The sequence below is a fragment of the Uranotaenia lowii genome, chromosome 3 (genome assembly GCF_029784155.1).
Source record: "Uranotaenia lowii strain MFRU-FL chromosome 3, ASM2978415v1, whole genome shotgun sequence".
NCBI lineage: Eukaryota > Metazoa > Arthropoda > Insecta > Diptera > Culicidae > Uranotaenia > Uranotaenia lowii.
In genome coordinates this window covers 325799499-325811723 of record NC_073693.1, presented here as the reverse complement: position 1 = coordinate 325811723, position 12225 = coordinate 325799499, and the positions used below count along the sequence as shown (strand labels likewise).

General features: G+C 33.8%; 1 protein-coding gene across 5 annotated transcripts in view; it reads right to left on the bottom strand.

Annotated features, from left to right (window-relative positions):
* The window catches only part of LOC129751914 (protein patched homolog 3-like), a 59642-nt gene extending 48597 nt beyond the window's left edge, over nt 1-11045 (bottom strand). Inside the window, exon 1 of one of the 5 annotated variants that reach the window (XM_055747690.1) lies at nt 10644-11045. The gene's annotated coding sequence lies outside the window, so the exon portion shown is untranslated. Of the gene's footprint in view, nt 1-10313; nt 10596-10643 lie in introns of those variants that run through there. The other 4 variants (XM_055747688.1, XM_055747689.1, XM_055747691.1 and 1 more) reach the window with 4 other exon arrangements.
* Nucleotides 11046-12225: the final 1180 nt, after the last annotated feature.

Genomic DNA, 12225 nt, shown 5'->3' with positions numbered 1-12225 from the left:
TAATCTCGACTCAGAACTAATACCAAAACCTCAAAAATTAATCCCAGGTTCAGAATTTGGCTACAGTTTTCGAAATTTTTTCACATGTTGATTAAAGTTGAGCTATGAATATTAAATTTTCAATAATTGTATTTCTTTTTTTCATATTTCGTATTCTGTAGCCAGTTTAGTACCTATTCTTTTCTTTCAAATCGAATCATCATTAGAAATAAGAAATACAAAGCTTTTTCTAAAACTTACTGCAAATTTGATTTCGCATTTCTAACAAATTTTGATTCCTGATTTTCGAAACCATCCTGAGTTTTTTTCATAATCAGATTCGAAGATCCTGAACTTAGTTCTTATGCAGAATTCCAACATAGTAAATCTTCGAAACGGCGATCAAGAATTCAAAACTCAGATTCATCATTCGAAATTTATATTTGAATTCAATGCAGATTGAAACCCAACACTTAAAAATTCAAATCACAGATTCATAATTGAGGCTTATGAAACTAATTTCACATCTTGGGTCATACAGTCTCCGTTTGATTTTGGCAACACGTTCGAACATTTTGTGTTTGCCGAATGGTGCCAAAATCAAATGGTTTTTTCTCAACTTTTTTTTAACTACAGACCCCGTTCGTTTTTGGCAACATGCCCATAAATTTTATGTTGCCAAAATCGAATGTTGCCAAAATCGAACGGTTTTTTTGTCGCTTTTTTATTTTTGATTTTTATTTCAAATTAGTCAAAATTGATGTAAAACCTTATATAAGCATAAAATTTTTCAATTTGGCTTAATTATATTAGTTTTAAGCAGTAAAACATGGACAAATTCGTGTTTTTACAGTTTAAAACTGTTATAAATAAGCTGAATTGAAAAATATCATGCCAATATTACGTTTTACATTAATTTTGATTAATTTGAAATGTAAATAAAAAATAAAAAGTGACAAAAAAACGTATTTTTTGGATGTTGTCAAAATCGAACGGTTTTTGCTTGGATGTTGCCAAAATCGAATGTTGCCAAAATCGAATGGGGTCTATACTTATTTATGCAACAAAAAAGGTTTCTATTATCATTACCATAATTTTTAGTCAATTTTTCACTATGTTTAGTATTTTTTTATTTTTTTTATATTTATCCTGTTTTTGACACAATCAGCACTTTTATTGTATTATATATAATGTTAATTTTTCTGTCATATTTGCTGTTTTTGTAATTCTCCATCATTATTTAGTTATGTTGTGTCATTTTTAATCATTTGTTTGTATTTTTTTTTAATTTTATGAAATTTCCATCATTTCTGTCATTTTTTAGAACTTCAGGCTGAAACAAATATCAAATTCTTCTTTTGTCACCTCACCACCCTTCGAAATTTCCAAAAAACACGAAGGGGAGAATAAACAAAGTTTGAAGTATTTTCTGTAAATTTTGAAAAAAAAAAATCAAAATTCCGAAAAATTACAAAACTAAGAAATAAATTTTGGAAGATGGAAGTTATTTCACATGTAGAACTCTTAATTTTATTGAATTTTTCTATAAAAAATTATTGATTTATAGGTTTTGTGCAATGATATAGAATGCAATTTTGTTGCATACAAGCTTTCGTGCAATTTATTCCAATTTATTTATTTTTCGCATTATTTTTTGTTATCCCCCCTCGCGATGTTAAAACTTCAAGTGACAAAAGAAGGATTTGAAATTTTTTCCGGGCTTATATATATTTTTTTAATTTTTGATTTTGTTGTAGTAGTTTATCAACATTTGAGAACGTTAAAAAGTGTTGATGGTGTTTGTATAAATTATATTGGTCCTGTTATAGCGAAAACTATAAAGTAAGGTCGTTCCAAAAAACCGTTCGATTTTGGCACATGTGCCAAAATCGGATGTTACCAAAATCTAATGTTGGCAAAATCGAATGTTGCCAAAAAACGAACGGGGTCTGTATTTATAATTCTGATCAGCAATTTAGATTCAGAAATCGTATTGTAATTCGTACACAGAAGTGAAATTCAAAGTCTGATTGCAGTTTCAGAACTGAGATTCAGAATTAACTATTAAATGAGTATTAAAATCAAGATAAAAATATCAAGATGTCTATTTTGTTGAGGAATTAAAATAGCAAAACATCGCAGACATAAAATCATGATTGTTACTTAAATTTTAAAGTTTCAGCTGAATATCTCAAATATCAAGTAGAATTTGAGATAATTTTGCAAGTTTGGTTTTATAAAAAGCCTGCCCAGCAAACATTTGTGTAGGTATATTTCTCAATAACTTTGTTACGAGTTCCATATACATCTTAGAGATATCGTATAAAACTCGAAAAAATAGCAATAACCTATCAAAGTGGAGGCAATATACACAATCTTTTTTTTAAATTCTGTTTAGAGCGATAAGGACTATACAAATTGGACGATATTTATCACCTTATTCGTACATCCTGAAAGTAAGCGAGCGTAAATTTTCTCTCAATTCATGCAAACCGTTGCCAGCGACAATATTTGCTGCTTCTCTCATTGGACAATTCTTTCAAATGAACCATCTGATTTTTAGTATTCTGAGTGATCAGAGTGAAAAACAAGGTAGTTTTCTCACTTAAATCCCGCTCGGGAAAACAAATTTGCAAACATGGCGGGCTTATTATCATATCCGATTTATACCGACTTTAAGTGACCATTTTTACGATCGTTTACTTATTTGGTAGGAATAGCGATTCACATTAACATTATTAACGACTTAATCTATCATTTCTAATGCAATTCTATGTTTGCTGGTTGGTTTTCATCATAAAATAAAATATTTGCTGATAGAATAACATAGCAAAAATAACATAGAAAAAAATTAAGTGACCAAAACTCCCCTCATGAAGCGGCTCTTCCTACGACTCTGGTTTTAAAAAATATAGGCCTTTTGAAGGTAAAAAATATTTTTTCGAATTGTTGATTAAGATTTTTCAAATTTCATCCAAACATTGTTGGTGCAGAAAGATGCTTGTGATTAATTGAGATTAAAAAAATTGCTAAATTTTCCAAATCTGAAGAAATAACAGCGATATTCCAAAAAAAAAATTTTTCAAAAAAGTAAAAATTTTATTTTTGGAATTTTTGTGCATACTACATATCTTTTCTTCGAAATCTCACACATTTGTACAAAAAAAATCTTGTAACAAAAATACCATGGGTCAGTTTTTTTTTATCTTAAGAATTTTTTTTGTGAATAAATGACTCAAAACATCTACGCGTTTCCGAGATATTTGGAGTGAAAATATTCAAAAGTTAATAATTTTGTTTTATGATGGGTAAACCAAACATTAAAATTAACAAGCCATAGCTAAGACTGGATAACTAAGCTCCAACAACTTTACTTTTAGTGCTCAAAAATAAAGCCCCTACCTCACCCATGCATCTTATATTTTCAAAAACAACTTCATCTAACCATGGGTGCAGGTTTACACAATCGGCACTTAGACAAGGTTTTATTTTTGAGATCGAAACCATAACCTCGGGTAAGAAAAAGGTTTGTGAGATGGTTGGTAATAAAATTTCAAATTATGTATCTTCAGATCAACTGCAGCACCAACCTTAAATAGTTGCAGTTAGATGTCGGATCTGTGTAAGTTTATGTTGCTCACTTCATCATCCGTTGACTTAAATTTATAGTTTACAACCCCTCGGGCGTCTTGCCAAACGCAACTTAGTATTTCCTCCCAGAAGCTTAATATTTCTATGTTAATGTTATGGGCCGATACATGTTTAGTAACAGTCTAGCGACGGATAATTTTAGGTTAGAGCTGCTATTTTTCTTTTTGTTTTTGACTGCAAAAAAAAATTGATCGTCCTTGAAAAAAAAATTCGGAGTTCAAGGAAAAAACCGCTTTAATGTATATCCAATCAGATTTTACAGTTTCAATGCATGCACAGAGTTAAAAAAAAACTTGACAGGAACTCTCGCGATTCGGTAAAATTGGCACAACTGTTTCTGTTTTTTTTTTGTTGTTTTTAAAAGCATTTGCAGTTTTTGGAATCCATTGTATATTGAATCGAATTCAGCGTTGCGAAAGCATGATCATGACTGACAGCTGTCTGTTCGTTCGTTGGCCACCTCATGGTACGCCCCCTTGATGAGACGGACTTTCGTGATGGAACGAGATATCCTTACATAAAAACACTCGAATGGATAACTCGGCTGCAAAATGCATCTCGTCACGAGGTGAAAGACCAAGGAGAAAGTTGAAATTTTAAACAGGTAAATCAGATTGGTGAACCTTTTCCCTTTGGCAGAGATTTTTCGTCAATTATCTTTACTTACTGTTCTTTTTGTCGAGAAGTGAAATGAAGCTAGTACAATCAGACCGAGTTGTGATTTGCAACCAACTTAGTTAAAGAAAATTTAAACCTCAAAACCAAGCTTCGGAATAAACGTTCATAATTGGAATCAATATTTTACCGTTATGAAAGTTAATTCAGATTAAATACTAAGTTTTTTAATTCAATTTCCAACCAAATTCTTAACTACTAAAAGCATTCAGTAATTCAAATTTTTGCTGTAAACTAGCAAACGAGATTCGTTTTGCTGAAAATTTTCCAACACTGGTTGAAAAACGGCAACTGATCTGTCAAATTTTAACATTTGTTAGTAGCTGTTTGGAGCAGCTTCATTAAGATGCGTACCAATAATAAATTATCATGAATAGACGATGAATTTTGCTGATGATTCTGGAATGGCCTTTAGAAAAGTTTGAATTAAATTGAATTAAAACGATGATGTTACAATTAAAAATTAGTTTATCGCATACTAAATTTGACTAATCAGCTCTGGTGTCTGAATTCTGAAATTCGAAATACAATCATTAACGATTAATTTCGGTAAATTACGGATCTATATTTGAATCAAAACTTAACTTTTAGTTTGGATTCATGATTTAAATTTAAATTTTTATTTCTAATGCTTAGCTTCAGTTAATTGCTACTGATTGATGTTCTTATTTAAATTGGTTTCTCAGCAATTTTAAAAACGGAATTCCGCTGAATCTTATTCCTCCTAAGTACTTTGAAGTTTTGTTTCGATTCTTGTCCTGAACACTGAAAAAGGTTTTAAATAGTATAATTTTAATTTTTTTTAAGAGCCTGAGTTCTAGGTGCTTGATTCTGGACATGGCATGTTAATCTGAATTCTGAGTCTGAATTTGTAACCCAACCAGAAAAATTGTAGGTAGGTATGTCGTAATTCGAATTTGAAATTTAAAGTCCAAAAAAATATAAAAAATAAATAAATTTAAAAAAAAATAATTTAAATTTTAAAATTTCTAAGGCTTTTTTTTCTTTTTTTTTAATGAAATAAAAATAGATAATTACATAAATTGGTCACATTTCTATGGTCACTTGTTCATGATTCAATCACCGTTCAAAAATCTTCTATATTTCGTTCAGCAATACTGAATGAAGCAAGAATGAAATACACGTTTCTAACGAAAATAATCACTTATTTACTTTTTGAACGATACAGTAATTCACTTATTTTATTTTGATCTTGATGTGGTTTCGTTTCCATTTTCGGATGTTTGCACTTGCTTCTCGTTCTTTTCCCTTTTAATTCCAGAAACGATACTGCTTCGGGAATGAAAATTGGTGTTCCTACTTACGAGCCGTTGGATGAGTGACTTTCACTGTCCTCGTTCCTCATAGGTTTCCTTCCACGCTATGGCACTCGTTAGGCTTGAATCCTTTGTTTGACATTTGAATTTTTTATTGTGACTAATGCGCAAAATGTTTAATAGAATCACATGAATTTGACATCTGGCGAATGATGGGTGTCCGAGAAATTGGAGAACGGTTGCCATGGACCGAAAATTGAACTTATGTGGAAAACTATTTTTTCAACCATATGAGAGATAAGTTTCTTGTGGTTTTGCCGCTTATCATAATTTAAATTTTCATTTTTGGACAAATTTTCAGATAGTTTTGACATATAACACAAACCAGAAAATTTTAATTTTATTAGATTTTTTTTTGTAAAAACGTGAAGTATGTTATGATAAAAATGTGTACTGAATACTGTGATTTTTGATAAATTGTTCCTTTACTAACCCCAATTCAAAATAGTCAAAAATAAGAGAGTTTATAAAAAAATTAAAAAAATTTTGGAAATGGAAAACTTTATAGCACTCAAACGTATGAGCTGAGCTATTTTTCAGGAAATTTCCGACTTGTTCCCACATTTTTTCTATGGAATTTTGATTAAAAAAAAATGTGATGATACCAATGACTTTAGAATACAATAGATAAAGGGGAAACATGATCCATAAAGAAATTTAACGGTTTTCATTTGAAATTCCAGGTTTTTTCAGTCCCATTTTCATTTTCCGGGTTTTCCCGGTTTTTCCGGTTCGCTGGCCAACTTTGTTTTTTCTCTTTGAGTAACTCGTGATTTAAAAAGTGTTGGAAGGCTTGACACGATAAATCTTATAATAAGGTTGTTTACTTAGAATGCGTTTTGAAAATTTTCAAGGATCACCCTTGTGAAAAATAAAAGAATCTCATTAAAGAATCAACTGGAAGATGTCATACAAATACAGACCCCGTTCGATTTTGGAAACACGCCCGAACATTTTCTGTCGATCGAGTGTTTCCAAAATCGAAAGGTTTTTTTTCTCAACTTTGTTTTACTAATAACTACTAAAAAAACTATTATTATTACCGTTAACATAATTTTTATTCAATTTTTGACCATTTTTAGTCATTTTTCAATTTTTCTCATCACGTTTTTGATGCATTTAGCACTTTTCTTGTTTTGTTTATAATGTTTGTATTTGTTTTGTTATTTTTGCTATTTTTGTCATGCTCCATCACCTTTTAGTTATTTTTGTCATTTTAGTCTTTGGCAGGTAAGCATATCGAGCAGATCTTATAATGATGATTGGTTTATCACTTGTGTAACCAGGGTTGCCAACAAGTTTTTTCCAAAATCAGGGAACTGGTAAAAAAAATCAGACAAAATCGAGCTAAGATAAAGTAACGGAAATTTCGCTAAAAGTGATGACCTTTTTTATTTGGTCACCGCTCCTCATTTTCTCTCTAATATGTGTTGTGACCATAATTCTACTGAATCAAAGAAATCGACAGATTCCCTTTAATTACCTTCTTTTTAATAAGCATTCAAGGGAATCGATTCATCGAGATTTCGATTGCTTTGATTCAGATTCAGACACATTTCCACTTTTTCACTTCAGCAATTGTACCTAATCCAGTTCCTTACTACCCATTTTTCATCACATTCGCAAAATCAGGCACAATCAGGCATATTTTCTAAAATCAGGCAAATTCAATGGCTTATCAGGTTGTCAGGCAGGGCCTCGAAAAATCAGGCAATGCTTGAAAAATCAGACATATTGGCATCTCTGTGTGTAACACTTAGCGATAAATATGAGAACACGATGACTTCTCATCCGTTTCCAATGACGATCAAGATAACTCGTCAGAAATTATTTTCTCTCAGTCGTTTCTAGTTCTGAGAGTATTCTCCGACGAAACTGAAAGTGAGCAAGCGAACAACGCACAGAAAGTGCTTTTTTCCAGCTGTTTGCGTCCATTCTGACTCTCAGCGCCCTGGTAGTGAGAAATTTTCTCTCGTCCGGGAGCGAGAACTTATCCTTAACGTTAAATGGGACGATAAATTTGAATCGGAATGCACAACTTATCGAGAGCAAAATTGAAACTGATAAGTGCTAGTATGGTGTTCTAGCGGATTAAAATCTCTCTCACGGGTGTTTTGATCGGCAAATTCTATCGGAGGATAACGGTTTTTGGATTCCCTGGTCTTTTGTTTGTATTTGCTTTCTAATAAATTTCTAGTCAAATTTGCAATTTTTTCAAAGGTCAGAATCAAATAAAATAATATTGAATATTTTCAATTTGAATTTGAATTAATCTCTATACTCCAAGCTTAATTATCATCACACCCACAGATCAGAAGCTACTCCAATTACACCATGAAGATATTTCGACGTAATTGGCATAGCATTTGCGCAATTTTGACGTTAAGGAGCTTTGCGAAAAATGGCATTGTGGCAAAAAAAAAAACATTTTGGTAGTTTATTTTTAACAGGGCGGATGCGCCAAATTTAAACAAACGGAGTTATCAGCTGGGTGGAAAACACCTAGATACATTTTGATTGTTAAACGTTAACTGAAGGATATGAGGGTTTCGAGAAATATAGTAAAAAATATATATATTTTTTTTGCTGGGAGCTTATGGAACTGTCAAATGTTTTTCTCAAAACAGTGATGTTGGCGCATTTGCCGAATTCAAAATTCGATACCTGCCAGCGAGAATAGATTGGAATTAATAGACCAAACTATGTGTTGGGAATTCAATTTTTGAACCGGCGGTAAAAACACCCGGTTGGCAGAGATGCCAACTGTTTTTCAAAAATGTCTGGAAGATTTAGAAAAAATGTCTGGAAAAGTCTGTATGGCAAACTTTATAGGTGACGAATTTTTTTTTGGTTGTCAGATCTCAATATTGCAGTGTTGGAAATAATATTTATTACGAAAATAATTATACATTCTAAATACTATCAATGCCTGAAACCATTATGGTGGCTACGTTCTATGCTTAATTTCCTGTTTTACAACCATCTTGGTGGTGTTCCTCACTTTTCAATCGCTAATTCGAATCATTTCCTGTCATTCTACAACGAAAAATTTGAATTTTGACTGTTTTGTCAAAAAATTTATGTCGAAACTCAAAAGTCTGGAAATGTCTGGAAGAAATGACGAAAGTCTGGAAGTCTGGAAACCAATAAAAAAGTCTGACAAAAACCCAGAAAGTCTGGAAGATCCAGACAAAATCTGAAAGGTTGACATCACTGCCGGTTGTTGTTTCTCACGAAGGATGGCAGTGGAGAGAGAATTCTTTGCATTTGGACTGGTAATGATCAAAATTCCACAACTGCTTAACAAATGGCAACAATTAGCACATTTTCACTCTCTCTGAGCACCGGTTTCTCTCATTTTAACTCAAACCTTCTAATTCTCTCTAACAAATTGCAACAAATTACCACAAATTCAATCATTGGCTGCAAAATTTGTTTGATCATTGACGATGATTCTCCGTTTATCTCAGTCCCCTGGTTTCTCACCATCTTATCACAAGCGGGATACAGTAGGAAAACACCAATGAAAAAGCGCCGAGTAGCCAATGAGAATAAAGTATGAGAATGTGCGTGATAAATATCAAAAACAGCTGATTGCTTGATTGGTCGTGACTACGAAAAAAAACACCCGTTTTCCAACTGACCCAGGTAGAACACATGGCAAAGTCGTGCAATTGGCACGACGTGTTGAGAAATTTCCTTTGAGTTCGGAGTTGGATTTTTTTTCTAGGATGAAAACTCCTGTTTTTTTTACTTGTTTTGTTTGAATGTTTGTATTAAGTAATAATACATCATTTTGTTCGAGAACTCGAGTCTTTAATCCAATCCGGGCACAGCCAATCATGTAATCTTTGATGAAATGCACGTTTTATTTTTTTAAGGCATAGAGTTAGTTCCAATCGGCATTAAAATTCTGCAACCTCTTCTTTGGGTGTAGCCATTATAACTAATCTGGTTAATCGGTGCAATCGTTGCCACACAAATAAGCCTATTGATTAGGAATATTAAGAGTAGATTTTACATGGGCAAGTGTTCCCGATAGCAGCGTTTATTTAAGGCAACTTTGTTAAAAAAAATGCCTAATAACCCAGGAAATGAAAATAATCTTAGAAGGTTCAATAGTACACCTATCAATCTTTCTTTTTTTTGACGGGTAGCTCTATCAGCAGCCAGCAGATGTTATCTGCAGAATTAGATATTGATTATCCCAGCACAAATTTGCGGCGATGGAGACAAACCATATCAGCTGGCAGTCGTGTGAAACGCTTAGAAACAGTTGATAACATCAATTTGTCCAAGAGCGGGCTTGAGGTTGGAAAAAAGGTGTTTGAAAAGGGTTTGAATAATTCATTGAACGCTCGAAAAGTGCGTCCTACTTGATTATTGATGGTTTAATGGACCCCTCGCATTTATGGACTTTTTTTTAATGATTGGGTGTAATTATGATCATTATTATTACGCGCCACTGTCGCCGCTTTTGACCAATCTTACGATTTGCGCTGATGGTCTGTCTATGGTTTGTATCCGCCACTTTCAATAATTTTCTTTTCAAACCAATCAGATGTATTGAAAACATTTTTTCTGTTTCTTGCTCCGGTACTGGTTTTAGCTTCTGTGTAGTAAAGACATTTCGATTGCATAATCCTGATTACCAACAACCTCGTAGCGTACCCATGAATGCAGTCTCCTACTAAAATAGTTGTCCGTCACACGCGCAAGACGTGATGATAAGTTGCACCACTTGCGGTTCTACGCGAGAACCCCTTCAGCCCAGAACCCAGCAGGACGGCCCCTTCATTCGAGCATGTGAAGCAATGTCAATCCGATGGCGACGCACTTAATCGATTCTAAATGTCCCAATTCGCATGCCTGTAGCGTGTCTTCAACCACTTTGCTCTCGCAAGGACATCTGTCACTAAATTCAGTATGCAGCAAAAAAAATTAAGAATGAGGAAGTGCCATCGACTCTCTGATATTTAGCACTAGCTACATGCAACGTACAAAGAAACGATATCACTCCAGTATCATGGCCCGGTTAAAATGAGCAAAATACAAACACTAAACACACTAAAATCGGGATCGGCTGCAGCAAACTTTCTTCGAGTAAATAAAGCAGATACACAAAAAGATGTATAAAAAAAACTACACGTCTGATTCACCCACGGACCGACAATTCGACTCGACACGATTCGAACGGACACCAAAATGAAACTAGAAAAGGTTCTTATATTCACAACAAGGGAACTGCGCATACGCGTGAAATATATATTACAGAAGAGAAGTCCGGAAGAAACGGCTTGAGGCGCATCCGAAGAAACCCCCTCAGAAAAAAAACGCGACCGATTCGGACCAAAGCCACTCAGCGACTGAATTCGCTGGCTGGATAAGCGCGCAATTCACACAATCCGTTCGATCGAGCCGTTGGAAATTGAATGGGTTCTGTTCTGGCTTCTGGCACTGACTAGTGACTGACTGGTACCGGTGCTTAGTTTGGGATTGGGATGGGTGCGCGATTCTGGCATCCAACAAATGGCACTTTTTATGGGACGCTCGCGTATAGGTCGAACGCAGACGCTTTGGTGTGGCGCTTTGCAAATTGTGATTTTTTTTCTCAGGCCGTTGCGGCGCGAACGGGTAAAAATTATGAGCGAGCAGTGCGAATCTCGAACATACCGGTTCGGAAAAGTTTATGCTACGCGGTGCTTCGATTGGAGGATTTTATATTCAATGTTTTTTTTTGTATAAATTCACTACGTCTGAGAATGATACTTCCACCCTGAGATGAGAACTGGATGGACTCAAGAATACAACTTTAAGGTTGATGAAAAGGAATAAAAATTCAACGCGCTCTTTATCCTCATCCGTCCCAGGAATTTTGACCCGTTACAGTCCATGTAGTGTCAATATCTCTCTTGTTTCTCAACTTATTTGTATAAAATTTTTGGTTTTAAAACCTCGTAATGTAAATTTAAAAAAAATCGAAAAAACCTGTTTAGGCTCATCGTCGGGACTTTAAAGCGGAATTTCCGCTTCAGCACAACATCGCGTTAGACAATAACACCACGGTGAACGTGACGAAAAAGGCTCCAGCAGGCGTACATGTCGAGCTCCATCGGTCGACTGCTTTATCTTCTATCGATACACTCCATGTATATTAGATTGAGTCGATTTGGGGTCATTTTTGAATTACTCAAACCCTGGGGTCAAAAAAGCTAGTTTTGGTTCAAAACACATCCATGGTTTCTTGCAGAATTTTTAAGGTAACGTTTACATGAGTAAATTTAAACTTTTAGGTTTGTAAGGGAAAATTTATTTTTTTATAATATATCGTAACTTCGTGTCTTATTAGGCAAAAAAGTTATTAGCTGTTTAACAATGGTACATATGTCTTTTTGGATTGATAAACAATAAATTCAATTGACACCACTGCTTGTGTCCCGCGAAGTATTGCATGAAAAGTAGTCATGTAATACTTCGCGGGACACAAGCAGTGGTGTCAATTCAATTTATTGTTTAAGTATCAATGCCAAAAGACATACCCCTGTTAAACAGCTAATAACTTTTTTGTCTAATAAGATGTTAC